This window comes from Pan troglodytes, chromosome 1, assembly GCF_028858775.2.
Source record: "Pan troglodytes isolate AG18354 chromosome 1, NHGRI_mPanTro3-v2.0_pri, whole genome shotgun sequence".
Classification (NCBI taxonomy): domain Eukaryota; kingdom Metazoa; phylum Chordata; class Mammalia; order Primates; family Hominidae; genus Pan; species Pan troglodytes.
In genome coordinates, this window is record NC_072398.2 from 68,759,335 (window position 1) to 68,781,249 (window position 21,915).

The window sequence follows — 21,915 nt, forward strand, 5'->3', positions numbered from 1 at the left end:
GTGAGCCAAGATCGCGCTACTGCACTCCAGCCAGGGCGACAGAACAAGACTCCATCTCAAAAAAAAAAAAAAAAAAAAAAAGATAGAAAGGAATTTAAAGATCATCTGGTTCAACTCCCACCTAATGCAGGACTCCTCTCCACTAAATTTCCAAAAGATGGTTAAGCCAGCTAGCCTGTCTGAAGATTTCTGTTTACTTCACAAAATAGCCTATTCTGTTTCAGAAAATGCTAATTATTAGAAATTTCTCCTACCCGTTAAATCTATGTCTGCCTACCTATAACTCACTCTCGTTTTAGTTCTGACTCTTAAAACTATGAAGAAAAGTTGTATCTCCTCCCTTCCAGGTGTCAACCATTCTGTTATTTGAAGACAGTAGACATTTTCTTCCTAAGTCTTCTCCAAACTAGTTTCACCAACCTAGTGACTCATTACTGAATCAATATCCCTTTTTAAACATGTAACACTAAAAATGTACATTATATAAGATGTCTTATCACTGGTAGGGAACAGAGTAGAGCTGTAACTTAATAGATGTGACATCAAAGGCAAGGTGTCTGCCTTTACTGTTCCTCTTAAAGTGTAGCTTATTTGTAAAATGTGCTAGGCCATCAATAAGTGAATGGTTTTATAGCAAATCACTGTATAGATGTAGATATTATATTAGCCCAATATTAGCCAGACAAGTTATAGAGTTTCTTTGTAGACTTAGTGCCCAGTCTTTATTGTAGCATTGTTTTAAATATTTGCCATCCCTTTTTTTAAAAAGGTAAAGAAAAAGCAGGAAAAAAGGCTTAGACACATCTTGTATTCTTGTTGGTATCATGGCATTTGTCAGTGTGTTCATACTTTTTAATTTTCTAGTACTTGCTGACTTAATCCCATGAGCTTACTTCTAATATCAGTAAAGGGTATGAGCTGTCTATGTGGTTCAAGCTGCCACTTGAGGGTTTCTCCATTTTGTGGAGCTCTCTAATGGAATTCAAGGTTCTCTCTAAGGATGAGCATTACAAAGCCTTCCCTGGCTGCTGTGGGAGGAGGAAGTGCACCATAGGTTCAAGGACACATGTGAAGTTTAATGTGCACAAGCATGCTCCCGCTCCTGCTCCTGCTTACTCTGATTGGCAAGGTTAACTCTGAGAAGCTGCTGCTTTTTAAAGTGATTTGATTAGACCCATCACTTCATTCCTTTCACTCCTCCCTCCCAAGGACCAAACCACCACTTTGTCTTTGCAGTCTTTGCTTTGCCCGTTACATTTTCTCTCCTTTTTTCCTGCTTTTTCATCAACTTTTAACATTTTGTAAAACAAAATAAGGAACTCAAAAGTAAACTAACTTGCCTCACTGAAAGCTTTGACATGAAAAATTTCCATACTTTTGTTTTCTACACTTGTAAATTACAAAACTTTTATTTCATTTTCACTTAGCTCATAAGGAAAAATAGAATTATTATTCACATTAGTTCACTTAGATAATTCCACAGTCCTCTATCAAAATTTATTTTGTACATAATGAATTCTTTTCTCACAATCGTTTTAAAAATAACCTTTTAATTACAAAAACTTCAACAAGGTACAAAAATAAAGAGAATATCTAGTTTCAGCAATTACCAATTTGTGGCCAATCCTGTTTAATCTGTACTGCTATCTCACAACAGTGGTCTTTAACCATTTTAGGAAGAATATGAGGAAAGTTATGAACACCAGAGAAAAAGGACGTACATGTTAAATTTTTGCAAAATATGTTAATAAGTTAATACATTTGCCAGAGCCCGCCCTTGGCTATCCTAGGAATGCAAGAATTCAGAGTGAGAATCCCTGCGTCCCAGCAAAGAGAATATTAAAGTTTCTCAACTTCTCTAGTCACCTGGGTGTTGGGATTTGGGATTAGCATAGGTTCTATGCCAACAGTGATGAAGTTAAGCCAATGGCAGGATCTTTGTAATGATTAAATATTCATTACATAATCGCTTTTCTAAATATACTTCCTTACTGCCATGTTTAGCTTCTTTTCCCTTTGGTTGCTTATTAGTTTGTCTTTTTAAAATTAGTAGTATTTTTACCAGTGTTGATAGATTTGGTGACTTTGAACCATCTCAACTTTTAAGGCCTAACAACTCAGAATTTTATCTGGAGCTTCTGAGTTGTCATTGCCAACAGCTAAGAAAGAAAAACTACATCTCTCTATGTATAAAGGATAGAATGATTAATAGTGAATGCATTAGGAACTTAAGTAGTAAAGCTGGGGTTTCCATAAAAGAACATACTAGCACTTGAATATGAATTCTAATTATTAAAGCATATTTATTTAAGGTATAGGGATAGCTGATTGTTACATGACAAAACAGTCATCTTTTTTTTTCCCATCCTGTTTCACCTTCTTTTGTCAGTTGGCATTTGGTCTCCCTCTGGAGCAGCTGTGGTCATAGGGTGGACTCAAAACATAGCAGTTAGTAAAGTGGCACTAGCAGCCTGAGGATTTCCCTGTAGAACTATGTCATTGTTGAATCTCATACCATCTGGCCCTGTTGTGAGCTAAAAGTACTTTTTAAATGCACGTAATAAAAGAATAGTTGATATAACTTAATTATTCATTATTCCATTTGAAAATACTAAGTATTTTGCCTTTAGCACAGTTTCTTTTGTCTCTCTCTCCTTCTCTCTCCATTTGGTGTGGGGAGCTAGGGAATGGATAATGTACATTTCTCTCATTTTAGTATGATTAAAGATATTTCTATTAAGGTGATGATTCAGGAGAGGAACCACCTTCATTTATAGATAGTCACGTGTCTATCTCGGAATAGATTCTCATTTTTTTAAAGTTCCCTATTGTGTTCCCTCTGTAACATTTTGTGGTTGGCAGTACTTTTAATATTTTATTGAATGGGGGTGGGGGGAATCAACAGCAACAATATAAAACCTAGAATGTTCAGTAAATACAGCAAAATAAATATATGTTCAGAGAAAGTAAGTGTAAACCACCTCTTTATTATGTTTCTAAGGATGTATGTAATCCATATAACATATAAATAACCCTGGTTTTATTGATTGATGTTTCTGTGGTATTTTGAAAGTTGTAAAATGTGGGGTTTTACCCCATTATAGGCATTTATCTGCATGGCTTGGGAATACAGTATCTGTTTTTGCTAGATACTGTCTCTATTGGAAGGCCATTGAATGCCTAATCTCTGTGCTCTCCTTTGAGGGTTGGCTTTCTTCAAGACCAAATCCTGTAAGAAATTATTCAAGAAGGTCAACAGAGAAGCATCACTTATAGAATTACTAATCATTACTTTTAATACATTTTAAAACATTTTCTTTTAAAAAAGTGTCTATAAAATTTGTTTGAAATATTTTACAGATTCCATTATGTGTTTACAGATTTTACAGATACTTTACAGATTCTATTATTTGTTTGTTATTTGGACTGAGGTCTAGTTCTCTGCTCTTTAAGGTAGCACCCTGACATCCTCTCAATATAAAGAAGCCTCAGCATATCTAAGCACCTGTTTTAAAAAAGGAAAAAAAAAAGTTGCTTGTAACAAAAACTATCCCCACCTACAATTTATTAAACCTTGACATACTGCATTACTTAAGAGTTCTCAGAGAAAATTAAAACCCTTTTGACTGGGCTTTGCAAAGCAGGGAAATTTTTAGTGACATTTAAAAGGTTTCTCTTGTGTTCCTCTAATGGGATAAATAAAAAAGGCTTGTTTTAGCCCAGCAAATGGGGGGACAATCCAATTTCCTTGATTCCATCAAGACACTCTTAAAGCATTAGCCTGTGCAGTAAAAAAAATTCAACTGACCCCCGCTTTGCGTGATGGCTTTGAAAAGTGTCCTGATGTGTAGGTATTTGCCCAACACAGCATACTTGGTTATTACTCTTCCAACACATCCGTTGATGGAAAAACCTTATGTGAAGCTCCAATAAATGTCAGTTTATGTTATAGAACTATAAAAACAGTGTACCAGATTATAATGCTTTCCTTGATGGGTAGCCTTTCACTTGAAGATGAAAAGAAATTCTGCCAAGTATGTTTAAATTTTAAAATTAAGGAATAAGATAATATTATTTAAAATAATATTTTAATAATTTTTTGTCACATTTAATTACTTCACAAAGGTTGACTTCTGTTTGTCCAAAAGATACTGCTCCTTTACAGAGAATTTACTAGCATAGGGCAGTGGTTCTCAAATGTTAGATTCCACTAGAATTACATAGAGCTTGTTAAAACAAATTGCTGGGCCCCACCCCAGAGTTTGTGATTCATTAGGTCTCTGGTGGAGCCTGAGAATTTCCATTTTTAACAAGTTCCCAAGTGAAACTGATACTGCTGATCTGGGACCCACAGTTGGAGAACCACTGGCCAAGGGCATGTGTGAAAAGAGATACCTCTGGATTAGTGTTTCAGATTTTGAATCAAATCAGTTAGTTCTGAAAGTCATTAACATCTGAGAGCATCCTAATAGGTGAAAAATGTGCTGATGGATACCAATACAGTCTTGAGTGGATGGGCATTTTTTGGACATTTGTCTCCTTAATTGGCAGTTTTTAAAACCCAGTCTGAAGTGGGGAAATAACATGAAGATAGAACTTTCATTTTAGAGAAGGTGCAGAAGAGAAAACTTAGGTCCCTGTGTGTTCTTTAAAGAATAGAAACTGAATGTGTTTTCTATAACCAATTGCATAATAAAGCTGTTGTTTATATCCTATTAAAAAAGTTCTTTTTATCAAAACTTCTGCCTTTATCTATGTAAAAACCCAAAGTACCTTGTTATTCAATAAAAAATTAAAAAGTAAGTTTGATATTCTGATTTTTAAAAATTATTTTTGCATAGTAAATAATAATGTTATCCAGAATATCTCACTTTCTATGTCTGTAATATTTTACTTAAAAATACTTAGAATTGACATAATGGTCTTCTCTAGAGTCTAGAGTTACATGCCATTTATTCATCTGTTCTTAAAATGCACTTTGGAAATAAATAGGAGACAAAAAAAACACCATTATTTGACAAGAAGAAATTCTAAGAGAGGGATTTGTTGACTTATCTAAAAGTCATAACAGCAAAACAAGAATAAAAGAGGCTTAGGAACCAGGATGGACCCCACTGAAAGAAGGTAGTGCAGCAACCAGTCTCATTTTCTTCTGGTGGAAAAATACATATGATGATGAGTACATGTATATCTTCTAAATGTCTAAATGCTTGGTAGTAATTCATAATTTTCTTTTGTTTAACACTTTTCTTCCATCAATCCAAGTAAATTCCATCTTAACAAATCCTTTTCATAAAATAATACAGGCATCTTATATTTGCGTGACACTTTATATTTTTACAGGGGGTTTTACATACATTGATTTCATGTCATCCTCAAAGCTATTTTTTTAATGGTTTCCTTCTAAAGTCCTGGAAATACTGTATAATAGCGATAGAGGGGGGCCAAAAAAATCCATCTCACTCAGTATTATAAATATTTTTGTTTTATTTATTGGCACTGTCACCTTTTAAAAAATATACGTTGAATTTGTGGCTAGCTTTCAAGTAAAATAAATGTTATTTTAAAAGAGTTATCAGTCGCTTTGTGCTTCCTTTGGGATTAAGGGTACTATCTGCATTACTTAAAACTCAGTTTGAAAATAATTAAAGGTGACTTTGAAATTGCCGTAGGTTAAATGAATGAAATCAGGTAATCAGCACTTTTCTGGAGCCGTTCTGCATTTCCCTAGAGTCCTCGGAGCCCTGTATTTTGTGATTCCCTTCCAGCACCACCTTTCTTCTTTTTTTTATCCTCAGCAAAGGATAGGTAAATCAAGTCAAATGATAATTTTCCACATTGTACTGGTATTATTAAGCTAAAGTTTACTTCTGGTGCAGTAAGTACTGAAGATGGAGTCCAGAGAAGACTGCATAGAGGAGGTCAGTGCAGAAGTGGTAGCAGTTAATCTCTCCACTGCTCTGATATCCGACAGCTGGTCTGACATGGGCCTGGTGCCAGCAGTGTCTTTACAGGCTTTGTGGCAGAGATTATTCAAAGGAGATTAATCCCTCTAAACCCCTTATATTTTAATTATTTCTGTATGTATTTATAAAACCTGCAGTCTGCTAGTTTCAGGACACAACTGTTCAAGCCCTCATCTTTAACCTGGTTTCCATAATCAGACAAAATATATTTCTTTTACCACAAAGAGTACATCATTGATTTGATTTTGTTATTAAAATTTTTTTTATTTTGGGGTGTTTTTTTGGGTTTCTGTATGATATTGCTAATGTTACTTTTTTTTTTAAGGATAACCAAAGTTAATATGACTTATTTCAGAATACATGCTAAAATGCTGTGAGTTTTTTGTTGTTGTTGTTGTTTTTGAGACGGAGTCTTGCTCTGTTGCCCAGGCTGAAGTGCAATGGCACAATCTTGGCTCACCGCAACCCCCGCCTCCTGGGTTCAAGCAATTCTCCTGCCTCAGCCAACTGAGTAGCTGGGATTACAGGCATGTGCCACCATGCCCAGCTAATTTTTGTGTTTTTAGTAGAGATGGTGTTTCACCATGTTGGTCAGGCTGGTCTTGAACTCCTGACCTCATGATCCGCCCACCTCGGCCTCCCAAAGTGCTGGGATTACAGGCGTGAGCCACCGCACTCAGCCCTAAAGTGCTGTTTTTGTATTACATGATAGAAGTCTAAAGTTGCAGACATGTAGAATGTGAAAACCTCTTTGTTAAAAACAACATGACTTTCAAGGAATTTTTCTTTTTAATGGCTACCATACTTTCCAGCATTGTTAGGCAACTTTATCCCTGACCAAGGTATCCAGAACAATGATTTCTGTATGCCCAATTTATGTTATTGAGGGCTATAAAATTTTACCCCAAATTCAAGAGTTAACACAATATGAACGACCAAAGAATTACAAGAGCTTATGAAATAAGCTCTGCTGGCAAGAGCATCAAGTCTCTAGCACCATGAAAGTCTTGCCAAGTCTTTCACCTGTAGGGAAGCAGTTCTGCATCTTCATGCACACTGTTGCTCCTTCTTTCATATACTGAGAAGAGGAAGACTTTGAGGTTCATCTTCCTGAAGGTCTTCCAGCTTCTAGGGAACCTCTAGTGAGACCTGTCTTGATGTGTGCTGGTGATAGAATGTGTTTGTGATATTTGTATCTTCAAAACACTTGTTTTAGATCATTTAATCTTAGTATAAAGTTACCTTTTTTGATTATTGAGGCTGTCCTTTCTTCTCTTAGTTGGATTTCTTCATGCTTATCTGAATGAATGTCAGCAGCATATTTGGGGCAGGGATGCAGAGGGATCTTGGCTAGCCAGAATATTAGTAGCTTGTGTTTTATTATCCAAATTGAACAATAACTTTTGCTTGTGCTCTAAAAATGGGAATTCGACATTAATATCTCAAGACTTGCCGTTTCTTTACTTATTCCATTTGTATCGAGGAACATAAATTTAAGCCCTAACTCTGCTGTTTGGCATGCTATCATTTGGGGGCAGGTCATTTAATCTTGTTGAACTTGAGTTTCCTTATCCACGAAATATAGCTACTATTACCTACCTTACTTATTTCAGGATGTTAGTTTCAAATAAGTTGGCACATATAAAGTGTTGTGTAAAAAGATATATAAATATGTTTTAATTTTATTAAAGAACAGCATGTCTGAATCAAGAAAGATCTGTGGAAAGCTCAGTAGTGTCATTAAAAATCTTTTATGCTGTCGATATCTTGTAAATTATTTTTTAAATTGGTGTTAGTTGAGCTTTTTCCTTGTCTCTTTCCAAATAATGTAATCTTCTCTTCCTGTCAGTCATTGTTAGTTTTCAAAAGTGTCTTTTACTGTAATGGTTATGATAGAAGTGTAACCATAAGGAATTAGATTATAATATATAATATCATAATACCGAATATAAACAATCTTTGTTTTTTTTTCTTTTTTTGAGACAAGGTCTGGCTCTGTTGCCCAGGCTGGAGTGCAAGTGGCTCAATCTTAGCTCATTGCAACCTCCGCCGCCCATGCTCAAGCCATCCTCCCACCTCAGCCTCCCAAGTAGCTGAGACTACAGGCACACACCACCACAACCTGGCTAATTTTTGTATTTTTTTTGTAGAGATGGGGTTTCGCCATACTGCCCAGGTTGGTCTTGAACTTACGAACTCAAGCAATCCACCTGCCGCGGCCTCCCAAAGTGCTGGGATTACAGGCGGAAACCAGCACGCCCAGCCAACAATCTCTTTTCATTATACAATATATTATCATATTTGAACTGATCTAAACTTCCTGTATATACGATGTTAATTTAAAAATTTATAACAATAGGCCGGGTGCAGTGGTTCCCACCTGTAATCCCAGCACTTTGGGAGGCTGAGGCAGGTGGATAGCTTGAGCCCAGATGTTCAAGACCAGTCTGGGCGACACGGTAAAACCCCATCTCTACAAAAAGTACAAAAAATAGCTGGGCATGGTGGCACACACCTGTAGTTTCAGCTACTTGGAAGGCTGAGGTGGCAGGATCACCTGAGTCCAGGGAGGTCAAGGCTGCAGTGAGTCGTGATCATGCCACTGCACTCCAGCCTGGGTGACAGAGTAAGACCCTGTCTTAAAAATTGTAACAATAGGCCAGGCACGGTGGCTCATGCCTGTAATCCCAGCACTTTGGGAGGCCGAGGCACATGGATCACCTGAGGTCAGGAGTTCGAGACCAGCCTGACCAATATGGTGAAACCCCATTTCTACTAAAAATACAAAAAAAAAATTAGCCGGGCGTGGTGGAGAGTGCCTGTAGTCCCAGCTACTCGGGAGGCTGAGACAGGAGAATTGCTTGAACCCGGGAAGCAGAGGTTGTAGTGAGCCGAGATCACGCCACTGCACACCAGCCTGGGCAACAGAGCAAGACTCCGTCTCAAAAAAAAAAAAAAATTATAGCAATATGACAGATTCTGTTCAAAGCTAGGGAAATCCGTAGTTAGAAATTCTTGTATGACTTGAAGACAGTTGGAATAAGCTTCAAAGTTTTAAACAGAGTAGTGGCATGCATAAGACAATGCTTGCAAAAGGGATGGGAGACTAGATAAATTATTAAGGAAGCTCTTGTAGGAGTTAGTGGATTAGGAAGTGAGGGCCTGGATAGAGTTCATTACTGTGGAAAAAGAAAGAACCAGAGATATATATAGTACAGAAGGAGAATTCAATCAACCTCACTTGATGAAAGATAATATAAAAAATAAAAGAGAAGTTGAACATGACTTCAAAGCCATGGGCAAAAAAATAATGAGCTCTGGTTTTGACATGGCTAATTTTAGTGAGCTATTATGACATCCTTGCTGAAATGTCCTAAAGAAAAAGAAAAGTCAGTACAGGACATGCACTTAAAGATGTTTTCCCAAAAGAATGGTAACATACTCAAAGAGAAGAATGAATCTTAAGATTAGAATACTGTAAAACCTCCATATACGTATGAAGATACACAGAGAAACCCATGAAATCCCAGTCGCAGTTAAGAGCATAAGGTTGGGAGCCAGAGACCTTCTAAGTTCTGACTCTGCCACTTACAAATCATGTGACCTTGGACAAGTTACTTAACCTAAGCGTTAGTTTCTTCATTTGTGAAATGAGATAACTTAGTACCTATTTCATAAGGTGGTTGGATGGGATTAATAAAAGAACTCATGTAAAAATTGCCTAGTGCAGTAAACAGCATTAGCCACTACCATCATTGTTTTTACTCACAATTGACATAAATCTTTTTTGTTGTTGTTACATTGACAGTATACAGCATGCAGAAAGGTATACAAAATAAGGTAGTATTAAAGCCACCTGGAATACTGCATCTTTGTGTGCTTTACTATTCAGAGACAATGTTGCGTATGTCTTTATTATAGAATTCTAATTCATAAGTGACTTGGAGGACGTGTTTTATTCTTATTTTTTAAAAACTATATCAGAAATAAGACCTTCTTATTTGGTTCTTAGTTGTACAGTCATACACAAAAGTTGTTAAATTACAGAAGGGCTGGTAGATAGAGGTGCAGCAGGGGAATAAACTAAAGCTAACATTTATTGAGAATCTATTCCCTTTAATACAGTCATTCATTCTCCTTAAAACCAGTCACTTATACTAGAAAAAATAGCTCAAAATAGTTTTATCTTTGAATGCATGGGTTTTGTTACTTTTCTTTCATCGGCAGTCCTACTTTATCGGGGCCCTAAATAAAACAGCTTATTTAACTTTTTTTTAGGAGACCCAGGAAAGAATTTAGGCGGCAAGACTAATGTGTACAGTAAAAATTGAAATAAAAATCTTTTCATGTTTTTAAACATTTTTTAAAATTAACATATCCCCTAGTCCATGGCAAGTGTTTAAAAAAAAATACCATAAAGGGGGATGAAAGCTTGTGGGTGGTGATGAAACCACATTTGATAATATTTATAGGCAAATAGTTATGAATAAATTACAGTACTCAAAACTGACATTGTAGCTTCAGGGTAAATAGAGGGTTAAATCTCTGAGCTGTAGAAGCAGATTGTGTTTTCCTTTTGTGATCTGGGCTGACAAGACATCAGTATTCTATTCATCTGTTGGGAATTAGGCTGTTAATCCAATCAATGACTCTTGAGTGAGCTGTGGCCTACCTCCCCCACTGGGGAACAATCGGATCAAACTGCAGATTGTTTAAGAGCACAGTGCTGTCCTCATGTCAGGTGGAATTTTTAAATGTTCCCTGGTGAATTGGGGATAGGGAAAGCTGTCTTGGCCCATTTATCCTGCTCCTTAAATAACCAGGTATCTGCCTCATCCATACGAAAGCATTTGGTAGTAGTGACAACAGGAATGCAATAGAAATCCATTAACTTTAGCTCACAAAAGTGTGGATGAAAGGGAGGAAATGTTTTCAAACACTCACAAAATTATCTATATTAAAATGTTTTTGCTTTATGAATATTTTTTCTATTCCTTAAACCTTAAATCATTTTCTTTGCTGGGCTTTTTTTTTTTTTTTTTTTTTTTGTGATTGTAACTGTTTTATGTCATTGAATTTTTTTAACCACCACAAGCTCTTTTTGTATCTTTACCCTGCCCTGCATATATTTTTGTAAGTCAGCAGGATACAAATAAATTTTTTAATATAGATTATGGGAACACTAATTAAATAAAATTTTAATTTTAGAATATATTTCTCTGAGGAATGCTAATTAAATACAATTTTAATTTTAAAATATCTTAGTCTGAGCATACATAATTCTGACATCTTTTGCAGCCTAGCAAAATTTGATTTCTAATTACTGATTTAATAGGCCATTAAGTACATTTGGAAATTATTATTGAACTGATTGGATAGATGTTCAGAGTTGCAGTTGTCTTCTATGAAATGCTGCCCAAATTTTTTCTGTTAACCAGTAAGGTGACATGGGCTATCACAGAGTAAAACATCTAAAATGACAAAAAGAAATTCTCAAGAAGTATTTACTAACCAATCTCAGTGAAGAAAAGCTTAAAGAATAATTTTATTATTTTCTATCTATATTACATAAGAATATTCCAAAAAGAATTTCCTAAGTCAGCCAAATTTATCCATTCATTCTGTGAATATTTAGTATCTACCTTTTATGTACCCCATACCTCTTCTAGGCATTAGAATTATAGTAAAAAAGACAAGATTCAAGTTCTTTTGGAGCATACATTCTAATGAAGAAAATATGCCAAAAACAAACAAGATAATATCAGTTAAGTTCTAAGAAATAAAATAGTGGTGGTTACTTTAAACAGTGATCAGGTAAGACTTTACTGAGAAAGTGACAAGCTGAGAATTCAATGAAGAGAAGTTGCTGTAAGTTGTAATAAAAAGGTCCCTGAAGTAGGAATGAGCTTGACATACCATGAACAAGCTACTTACAGGTACACTATTTTCTGGGACAGTAAGTTTCAGACCTGGTAAAGTATTGAATTTTCTTGGGAACTTTGTAAAAATAAAGGTATCTGAGCCTTCCTCCCTAGATATGCTGATTCAGCAGGGCTGAATGGGATGTACTCTGTGTATAAAGTGCAGTGAACAGTATTGAAAATCTTATCTCTAGTTAATGTAGTTTCTTTCCTTGAACATATCACACACTTGTTCCATCTGTGCCTTTGCTCATGTTTGTTCTTTACCTGTATTGTTTACCCTTACTGTCTCTCACATGCTTCCATCCACACTGTCTCAAATGCCATCTGCTTTTTAAGGCCCCCTCTCAGTAGGAAGCAGAGTAATACTTGTATTCTTCCAAAAAATGTTGAACCCAAATCTAACAAAACCTATAAAAAATATGGCTGGGTGCGGAGGCTCACACCTGTAATCCCAGCTTTTCGGAGGCTGAGGCAAGTGGATCACCTTAGGTCAGGAGTAAGAGACCAGCCTGGCCAACGTGGTGAAAACCTCCTGATCCTCAGGAGCCTAAGGCAGGAGGATCACTTGAGCCTAGGAGTTTGAGGCCAGCCTGGACAACATAGCAAGACCTCATCTCTAAAATAATAATAATAATAATAATATTAACAATAAAGCATTCATTTATTCATCCATTCACATTGTTGTGCAATCATTACCATTGTCTATCTCCAGAACTTTTTTATCTTCCCAAACTGAAAGTCTGTGCTCACTAAACAATAAATGCCCATTATCCCCACCCCGCCTCCTGGCCACCATAATTCTACTTTCTGTCTCTCTGAATTTGACTACATATACCTCATGTAAATGGAATTGTAGCATATTTGTCGTTTTGTGTCTGGCTTATTTTATTTAGCATAATGTCTTCAAGGTTTATGTTGTAGCATATGTCAGAATTGCATTCCTTTTTGAGGCCGAATAATACTCACTTTGTATGTATATACCATATTTTGTTTATCCTTTCATCTGCTGATGGATATTCATATTGTTCCCACCTTTTGGTTATTGTATATGATGCCACTGTGAACATGGATATAAAAATACCTGTTCAAGTCCCTGCTTTCAGTTCTGGAAAGTGGAATTGCTGGATCATTCTCTGTTTAATTTGTTGAGGAGTTGCCAAGCCATTTTCACAGCAGGTGCACCATTTTACATTCTCATTAGCAATACTTGAAGGTTCCACTTTCCCCAAATCCTAGCCAACACTTGTCATTTTCTGTGTTTTTGATACTAGCCATCTTAATAGAGATGTGAAGTGGTATCTCAATGCCCTATCAAAAAAAAAAAAAAAAGTAGTATCGGGCCAGGCACAGTGACTCACACCTGTAATTCCAGCACTTTGGGAGGCTGAGGCAGGTGGATCACAAGGTCAGATTGAGACCATCATGGCTAACACAGGGAAACCCTGTCTCTACTAAAAAATACAAAAAATTAGCCAGGTGTGGTGGCACGCACCTGTAGTCCCAGCTAGTCGGGAGGCCGAGGCAGGAGAATTGCTTGAACCCAGGAGGCAGAGGGTGCACTGAGCCGGGATTGTGCCATTGTACTCCAGCCTGGGTGACAGAGCAAGACTGTCTCAAAAAAAAAAAAGAAAAAAAAGTAATATCTGGCAGGTAACTGACAGCACCCAGATTAAAGGGATACCTGAAAAGTAATATAAGCTATAGAATGACATAAAGATGTCTAGATTGAGAATAAACCTATATATTTTTATCAGTTTTCTATGGAAATAGATATCTGCAATTCACCTATATTATATTTCATAGGATTATTTATTATGGTTAAGAGTAGTTACTAGAAATTCTGCATACAGATTACCATAAGAATAAAATCAGCAATATAAACATAGGAAAAGTAACAGCCCTGAAATTATTAAATTTAACTCAAATATTTTATTAAATACTTACTCCATGACCTGGATGCAACAAGACATTAGGAGATACAAGACGTACAAACTGTGGTTCCTGCCCTGACATCGCTTACTATCTGAGACAGTAGAAAACTCGTTAAATTATTAAAGAACAATTATGAGCCAGACTATAACCAAATCCTATAATGAGAGATCATCTGCAAGTGCATTGGAAGAGGTAATAGGAAAAAAAGGGAGAGATTACTAGGGAGCACCGTAGTTGGAGACATCTTCAGTTATGAATTGTGGCCTATCTTGTACTGTAAAGGCTAGGTGATATTTGAAGGATGCTGAGGTGTGGAAAGGGATAGGTAGCAGAAACAGCTCGGGCAGACTATGGAAGCCATAAATACTCAGAGTAAGGAATTTGGGTGAGTGTGGGTGTGTTTTAAATGAGAAGTATAAGGAATTTTTTAGAGTGATTAGTAACAGTGTACTGTTACTAGGGAGAAAGGGAATAGGAAGGAATACCAGTGAAGATACCCTTGTATTAATTTTGGTTATTGGGTTGAATTGACCAAGGATTTGTGTTTCGGTAACAACAATAGAAAATATAGATCAATTTCTCAAATACCTGAACTAGGGTCTCTTAACACATTGAGTGAAATGCTGGGAAGAAATCAGAATTAGGAGTCGGCCAGGCATGGTGGCTCACACCTGTAATCCAAGCACTTTGGGTGGCCAAGGTGGAAGAATCGCTTGAGCTTAGAAGTTGGAGACCAGCCTGAGCAACATAGTGAGACCTTATCTTTTCTATTAATACAAGTAAAAAATATTTAGCCAGGCATAATGGCCTGCATTTATAGTCCCAGCTACTTTGGAGGCTGAGGCAGGGAGATCGCTTGAGCCCAGGAGATCGAGGCTGCAGTGAGCTATGATCGCACCACTGTACTCCAGCCTGGGCGACAGAGCAAGACTCTGCTCAAAAAAAAAAAGGGGGGGTCACTGGAGAGGATTGAAACACCTTTAGTTGTACTATTATTGTGTAGCCTGGTTGATTACATCAAAATTATGCAGTTGTTAGGAGGAGGAAATTAGAATACAAATAGAAAGAAAAATATTTACGTGATTTTATGATAGCTTAAAGATTTCAAGACGTGAGGAAAAAAAATCAGTTTTACAGTGACATTTAGAGGAAAAACCAAAGAGGATTTGAAACATTAATAAAAACTCTATGCAGGATAGAAAGAGAAGCTAACAAGAATAGGAAGTGATTTATTTCAGGATAAAACAATATTAAAGAGAAAGGCCCACTAATAAACAAGGTCATACAACTCTAACAAAGCCCATCTTTAATGGAAAAATTAAATCCATTTTTAAAAGCTAACTTTAGTGGTTGCTTTGGCAACACATAAAATTTATTATACTAAAAAAAATTTATTTGTGTTTTTTATACTAAAGAAATTAAAAGGCTGGGCACGGTGGCTCACGCCTGTAATCCCAGCATTTTGGGAGGCCGAGGCAGGCGGATCACGAGGTCAGGAGATTTGAGACCATCCTGGCTAACACGGTGAAACCCCATTTCTACTAAAAATACAAAAAATTAGCCAGGCGTGGTGGCAGGTGCCGGTAGTCCCAGCTACTCGGGAGGCTGAGGCAGGAGAATGGCGTGAACCTGGGAGGCGAGGCTTGCAGTGAGCCGAGATCGCCGCGAGCCAGCCTGGGCGACAGAGCGAGACGTTTCCAAAAAAAAAAAAAGAAATTAAAAATTTTTATTTATATTTTTTATTATACTAAAAAAATGGAACGATACAGAGAAGATTAGCATGGCCCCTGACATGCAAGTTCGTGAAGCGTTCTATTTTTTTTTATAAGTAAATAAAAGCTGACTTTATAAGAAAAATTAAGTTAAATAAAGGATACAAAGTTATATTAAACAAGTGATACTGCTCTTGCAACATCCTAAAATGGGTTAAAAAAACTCAGGAAAAAATTGCCCCTTCGCCTATAAATGCTGTGAATAACGTTTTTAGTGAAAAGGGTAATATTCAGTTATATTTTTGATTCCTAATGATATTTTGTCCTATTAACCTGAGAGAAAAAAATTATAAGAGCAAAAAGAAAGCTTATTCAGATTTTATTTGTTGATATGTTGCCTAATAAGTTTGTCATAAGTTCTTCGTAAAAGCAGTTGAATAAGTAGAAAATAAAGGTTTAGAAGGCTCTGGAATATAGCAGACAAGAAATAAGGAACATTTGTATATCAAAAAAATGAATTAGACTGTTTAAAAATTGATAGCTTTTTGGACTGGATTTTTAATTAATGGAGGGGCAGGCTTCCAATTTACTTCTCCATTCTATCTAAAGCTATCCTTATTCAGACACTTCAGCATTCATACTAACACCTACCAATCCTTGGTCTGTGAAAACCCCTCAACCCTGGCTACATTCATTTATACTCCATTTTAACTTACTTGAACACTTAACATCTTTGAGCTTGCTTCCTGTCACAACCTCAAATTCTGAAGCTTCTCTAGATCTTAATACTCTTAATAGCTCCCATTTCCTCAGTTCTCCTGATCCTACACTTCTTCCTGCCTCAACATGCCTTCTAACTCAGCCTGAACCCCAGGACTGATCATTTCCGTTCATTTTTTGGACCAAAAGTGGTAGTGCCAAGACTAAAACTCACAGTCCAGAGCTCTTGTCACTTCTCTATATTGATTTATTTGCTACAAAAAGACATACTTCTTTCTCCCACAGATAGCCGCTGCTACTTTCATTGCCATCAAGGTTTTATTTTTAATTTGCCCAAAAGGAGCATTAAAAGGCAATTAGATCGTAGGATATTAATATTCTCATTTTTTCTTTCATTATATTTTTCTTTTGTGCATTTATTCATTCAACAAATATTTATTGGCTGCCTACAGTACACTAGGCACTGCAAATATTTATGCTGTAAATAGAAGTACCTCTTTATACACATACAGTATTTAAAGATGGAAATGCCTAAGAGAGAGACAAGATTATTAATCAGGCCATCTAGAAATGCTTAGAATCTCTTTTTTTTTTTGAGACAGGGTCTCGCTGTGTCGCCCAGTGGCGCAATCTCGGCTCACTGCAAGCTCCGCCTCCCAGGTTCACGCCATTCTCCTGCCTCAGCCTCCCGAGTAGCTACAGGTGCCCGCCACCACGCCCGGCTAATTTTTTGTATTTTTAGTAGAGATGGGGTTTCACCATGTTAGCCAGGATGGTCTTGATCTCTCGACCTCGTGATCCACCCGCCTCAGCCTCCCAAAGTGCTGGGATTACAGACGTGAGCCACCGCACCCGGCCTAGAACCTCTTTATATGTGCCTGCTTATCAGTCGTCCATCTAAGCTTGAAAATTTTCAAGGATAGGGAATTGAAGGAACATTAAGGTAGCCATTTTAAGTTTGAAAAGATCTTTCTACCAGCTGGGCCAACATGGTGAAACCCTGTTTCTACTAAATTAGCTGGCCATGATGGCAGGCACCTTTAATCCTTGCTACTCGGGAGGCTGAGGCAGGAGAATTGCTTCAACCCCCAGGAGTGGGAGGCTGCAGTGAGCCACGATCGCACCACTTTACTCCAGCCTAGGCGACAAAGCATGACTCTGTCTCAAAAAAAAAAAAAAAAAAACTTTCTGTTGAAAAATTAAGTGTTTGACTCCCTATAATTTTCTCATACTCTTCCTACTTCTAAAATGTGTAGCCGTATAGAAGCAAACACTTTTATTGTTTTCAGATATTTCGTCTTTCGTTCCTAACATGACATGATTTAAAGTTACTTTACCATCCAGCCAAAGCCTATTTCAGGCTCTTTATGTATATCTTTCAAGGTACTTTTCACCCACAGCTCTTTACTACTAACACTGCAGGAATTATCTGACCCTAGAAAAGAATAGCTCTGTATTAGTTTGGGTTTGGATTTTTTTCGTTTTTCATTATTTTTGTTTTGTTTTGTTTTGTTTTTTGTTATTGAGACAAGGTCTCACTCTGTCACCCCGGGTGGAGTGCAGTGGCATGGTCACAGCTCACTGCAGCCTCGACCTCCTAGCCTCAAGCAATCCTCCCACCTCAGCCTCCCAGGTAGCTGGGACTACAGGTGCACACCACTATGCCTGGCTAATTTTTGTATTTTTTGTAGATGGGGTCTTGCCATGTTGCCCAGGCTCAAGTGATTCTCCTGCCCTGGCCTCCCAAAGTATTGGGATTACAGGCATGAGCTACCATGCCCAGCCTGTATCAGTTTTCTATTGCTGCATAATAAATTACCACAAATTTAGCAACTTAACACACTTTTGTTTTCTCACAGTCTCCATGGGTCAAACATTATGGCATGGCTTATCTGGTTCCTCTGCTCAAGGCTTCATAAGTCTTCATTCTCATCTAGAGTTTGCAGTCCTCTTAGTTACTTGAGGCCCTCATTCCTAGACACCATCCCTCTCCTTAGGCAGTTCACAAAATGGTCAACATGGCTATTTGTTTCTTTGAGGCCAGCTCTCTCCATTCCATCTCTGCCCTCCATCATGAAAGTGGTTTCCCATCACATTCACTGGTGCCACCGTCACTCAAGGCAAGGGAATTATACAAGGGCCTGGGTCATTGGGGCTTACTTTGGATTTCTGCCTACCACAAGCACTATCACTTTCCTCATTCTAATAGTATGTACCTGTTAATATATTTCTAAAATTTAATTTGCTTTTGAGTAGCTACATCAAAATTCACTGAGCTCACACTCTACTAAAGCCCCTAAATCTTCTATTTATGTTTCTCCTAAGATTACTCCACGATGTAGTTTGTGACTACTTGGTCTTTGGTATGGGATCTTTTCTCTATGTCTGTTAAATTCCATCTTGTTAGATCTAACCGATCTAGCCTGTCAACACTTGCTACCTATATCCCTCATCCAGTATGTTTACCATATCTCTCAAGCTGGATGGGATTGCTAAAATTTTAGCTTCAGAATTTCAGATCTCCAGCACTTGCTGCTGGTTTTCAGGGAGCTGCTACAGGCTAGGTTTTGCTACATTGTAAAACAATGTAACTTTAAAATTTCAAGGTTTTAAAATTTTTCATTACAAAGATAGCACTTGTTCATAATAGAAATATCAGAATATACAGAAAAGTTAAAAAAAAACACATAGACATACTGTTTACATTGTGGTAGGTTTTTAAAACATTTTTAAATATACAGTGTTTTTTGGTTTATTTGCTTGCTTTATATAGTTTAGATTTAGATCTTAGTATAAAAACATTTTTTATAATTCCATTTTACATTAATAATATTGTAATGATGTTCTAAGTTATAAATGTTTTATGACCACCATTTGAAATTGCTGCATAATAATCGACTCAACTTTCCCTGTGTTGTTGGACACTTAGATTGTTTCTAATTCCTTGCTATTCTGGATAATACTGGAATCAACTTTTTTATAAGGTTTTTTAAATATTTGAAGTATTTTTAGGATACCTTTCTAGAAATGCTAAGTGAAAGGAAATGATTTTGTTTTTTCTAAAAGATTTATAAATCTTTTAATTTTCTAAATGATTTATACTAATGTATACTCCTAACAACTAATCAAAGTGCCTATTTCATAGCACCTTCTGTAGAGGAGGAACTGTTTTGTGGGCCTAACAGACTATGTAAATTTTCACTGTAAAAGTGAAAGATGAATGAGAATATGAATGAAAATAATCATTTCCTGGATTTCTCTTTTTTACTTCTGGTCATTCACCATCAAGGGATTTAGAATAGAGTGGATTAAGGTATATTGAGTTTTTACTGAATAGTGTTATAGAAACAGTATGCAGTAAGCAAGACACCCTTCAAAGAGTTTGGCTTTGTTCTTATTTACCTAACTTTGAATGCTAGACCAGCTCGGTAAATTAATACAAATATAGAGACTAAGCTCCAGCTTCTCAAAATATGTATAACTTGAAAAAGTATAGCAATCAACTGATGCAGAGGTAAAGAAGAGTGTATAGTGTTGAAGAGTAAGATTATTCACTCTCTGATGATATGTCAGTTTTGAGATTTTGGTAATAGGAATTACACAAGCATGCTGTATGTGATACCATAACTTAGGCCACCTATTGTCTTTAACCTGAAAAAAATAAAAAATTTTAACTGCATTTCTTTTTATTTGTATTATCTGTGTTGATTCTCCTTTCTCTTTTCTAGTAGCAGAGTTGAGAAAATACGGATTGTGTTGTTAGAAGGGCCTGGGACCTTAGGCAAGTTATATAATGTCTCTGAGCATCATTTTACTCATTTTGAAAGTGGGAATAATAGTGTTTACATAATAGGGTTGTTGTGAGAATGAAAAGAAATGATGTTTGTAAAATTTCCAGCACACAATGGGTATTCGGTCAATGTTTGCTCCTTTTTCTTTCTTTACAGCAGTGAAGTCTCAACTCTGTAGCACTGGAAGGTTAAACATTCTAGATAAGCGTTCTTTTCAGTTAGCTGAACAGTTACATTCTGCCTTTTATTTTTTAACTGTTTTTCTATAAAATACTTTTTAAAAAATATATTCCATACTTCATTACTTCCTTCTTAAATCATTTTACTATACCATGGGTATTTATAGCTGGTGTGAGACATAAGGCTGAAGCTTCTCTTTCTCTCTTGCAATTGCTAAAACCTACTGGTTGGCATGCAGCCCAGTCCTCTTTATGGCTGGCTATTCTCTGTGGTCTAAAATGTCTACAAGTTGCCACCTCTGTCATAGCTTCTAATTTCTGCTGCCTGCTACTGTTGCTACCCCATTCCTTCTAATTACCATTAGGCTCTGCTGGCCTCTTACCCATTTATGCTCTTTACTCTTTGCTGTTTTTTAACTGTTCAGTCTCTTTTTCCTCTGTTGCATCTCATATTTCATAGGCAAAGACAGGCCTTTCATTGCTTTCTCAGACCAGCTAGAAGAATTCTTCTATACAGAGCCAACTGGTCACAATGTGTCTAATATGGTCCTCATCAGCATTTTTTCCCTACTCTGGGCCCTATTCCAGGTACTTGAAAATGCCAAAAATCAAAGCCAACTATATTTACTTTTCTTGCAAGTCGTTTATTTTTCTTTTGAAATAGGGTGTCTTTCTGTCACCCAGGCCGGTCTCAAACTCCTGGGCTCAAGCGATTCACCTGCCTTGGCCACCCAAAATGCTGGATTACAGGCGTGAACCACCACACCTGGCCTGTTTGTTTTTGTTTTGTTTTGTTTTGTTTTTATGCTTACTTTTACTATATGCAAAGTTTTGTGCAGATACAAAGGATAAAAGAAATCGTAGTCTATAAAATTAAATTATACCATGATCCTTACCTTCAAAGGAGCAGAAGAACACAAACATAATACAGTTAAAAGATGAAGGAGGTCGTGGGAGACAGTTTTAAGTAAGGATTGTGAAGGCTGAAGGTTCTGCTTAAACTTATAAAGAGGAGTAGCTGTTTTTGAATCCAGTCTCAAAGTATTGGGTGATAGTTTAGAATCCTATAAGTCAGAACAGAGAAAAACAGGCCAAATGGAAGGGAGCTTCCATGATTCTCTACCATTTTAAAGGTATGATAAAGAATCATTTAGGAGGATTATGGGTACTTTTTGCCTTTCCTTGTTTGAGAATCTGAGTCTTTAAACTTTGTATATTATTTTATCAGTTATGTATATTGCTTATAGGTTTTTAATATTTATTTGGAAACAGGATATGGAGGTGGAATAAACTTTTTTTATAAGATTTTTTAAATATTTGAAGTATTTAGGTTATGTGTTTTTATGCTTTCATAGCTTCAATTTTAAGCATGCTTGAATTTTTTTACATTTTAACTCTATTATGTAATTTTGTTTATTTTTAATTCAGTTGGGTATTTTTATTTTACCCTAATGTTTCATCTATTAAAAAGATTTCAAACATATAACCTATTTTAATTCATTAGAATAGTTTCTGCTGCTGTTTGTAACAACTTCATATTGATTAAATTTGAACATTTCCTTTAAGATAAACAGAAGGGAAAAACATAAATAATCATGACAAACAACCTTTTCTGGTGTGGTCATTTGAAATGAAACAACAAAAAAAATTCAATCAATTTAAATCTAGAAAAATTAGCTGATATAAGTTGT

General features: G+C 36.4%; 1 protein-coding gene and 1 pseudogene across 1 annotated transcript in view; both read left to right on the forward strand.

Annotated features, from left to right (window-relative positions):
* The window catches only part of ACBD6 (acyl-CoA binding domain containing 6), a 214,518-nt gene that overhangs the window by 138,265 nt on the left and 54,338 nt on the right, over positions 1-21,915 (forward strand). The window lies entirely within an intron of this gene.
* LOC112207053 (U6 spliceosomal RNA) lies at positions 15,551-15,644 on the forward strand (annotated as a pseudogene).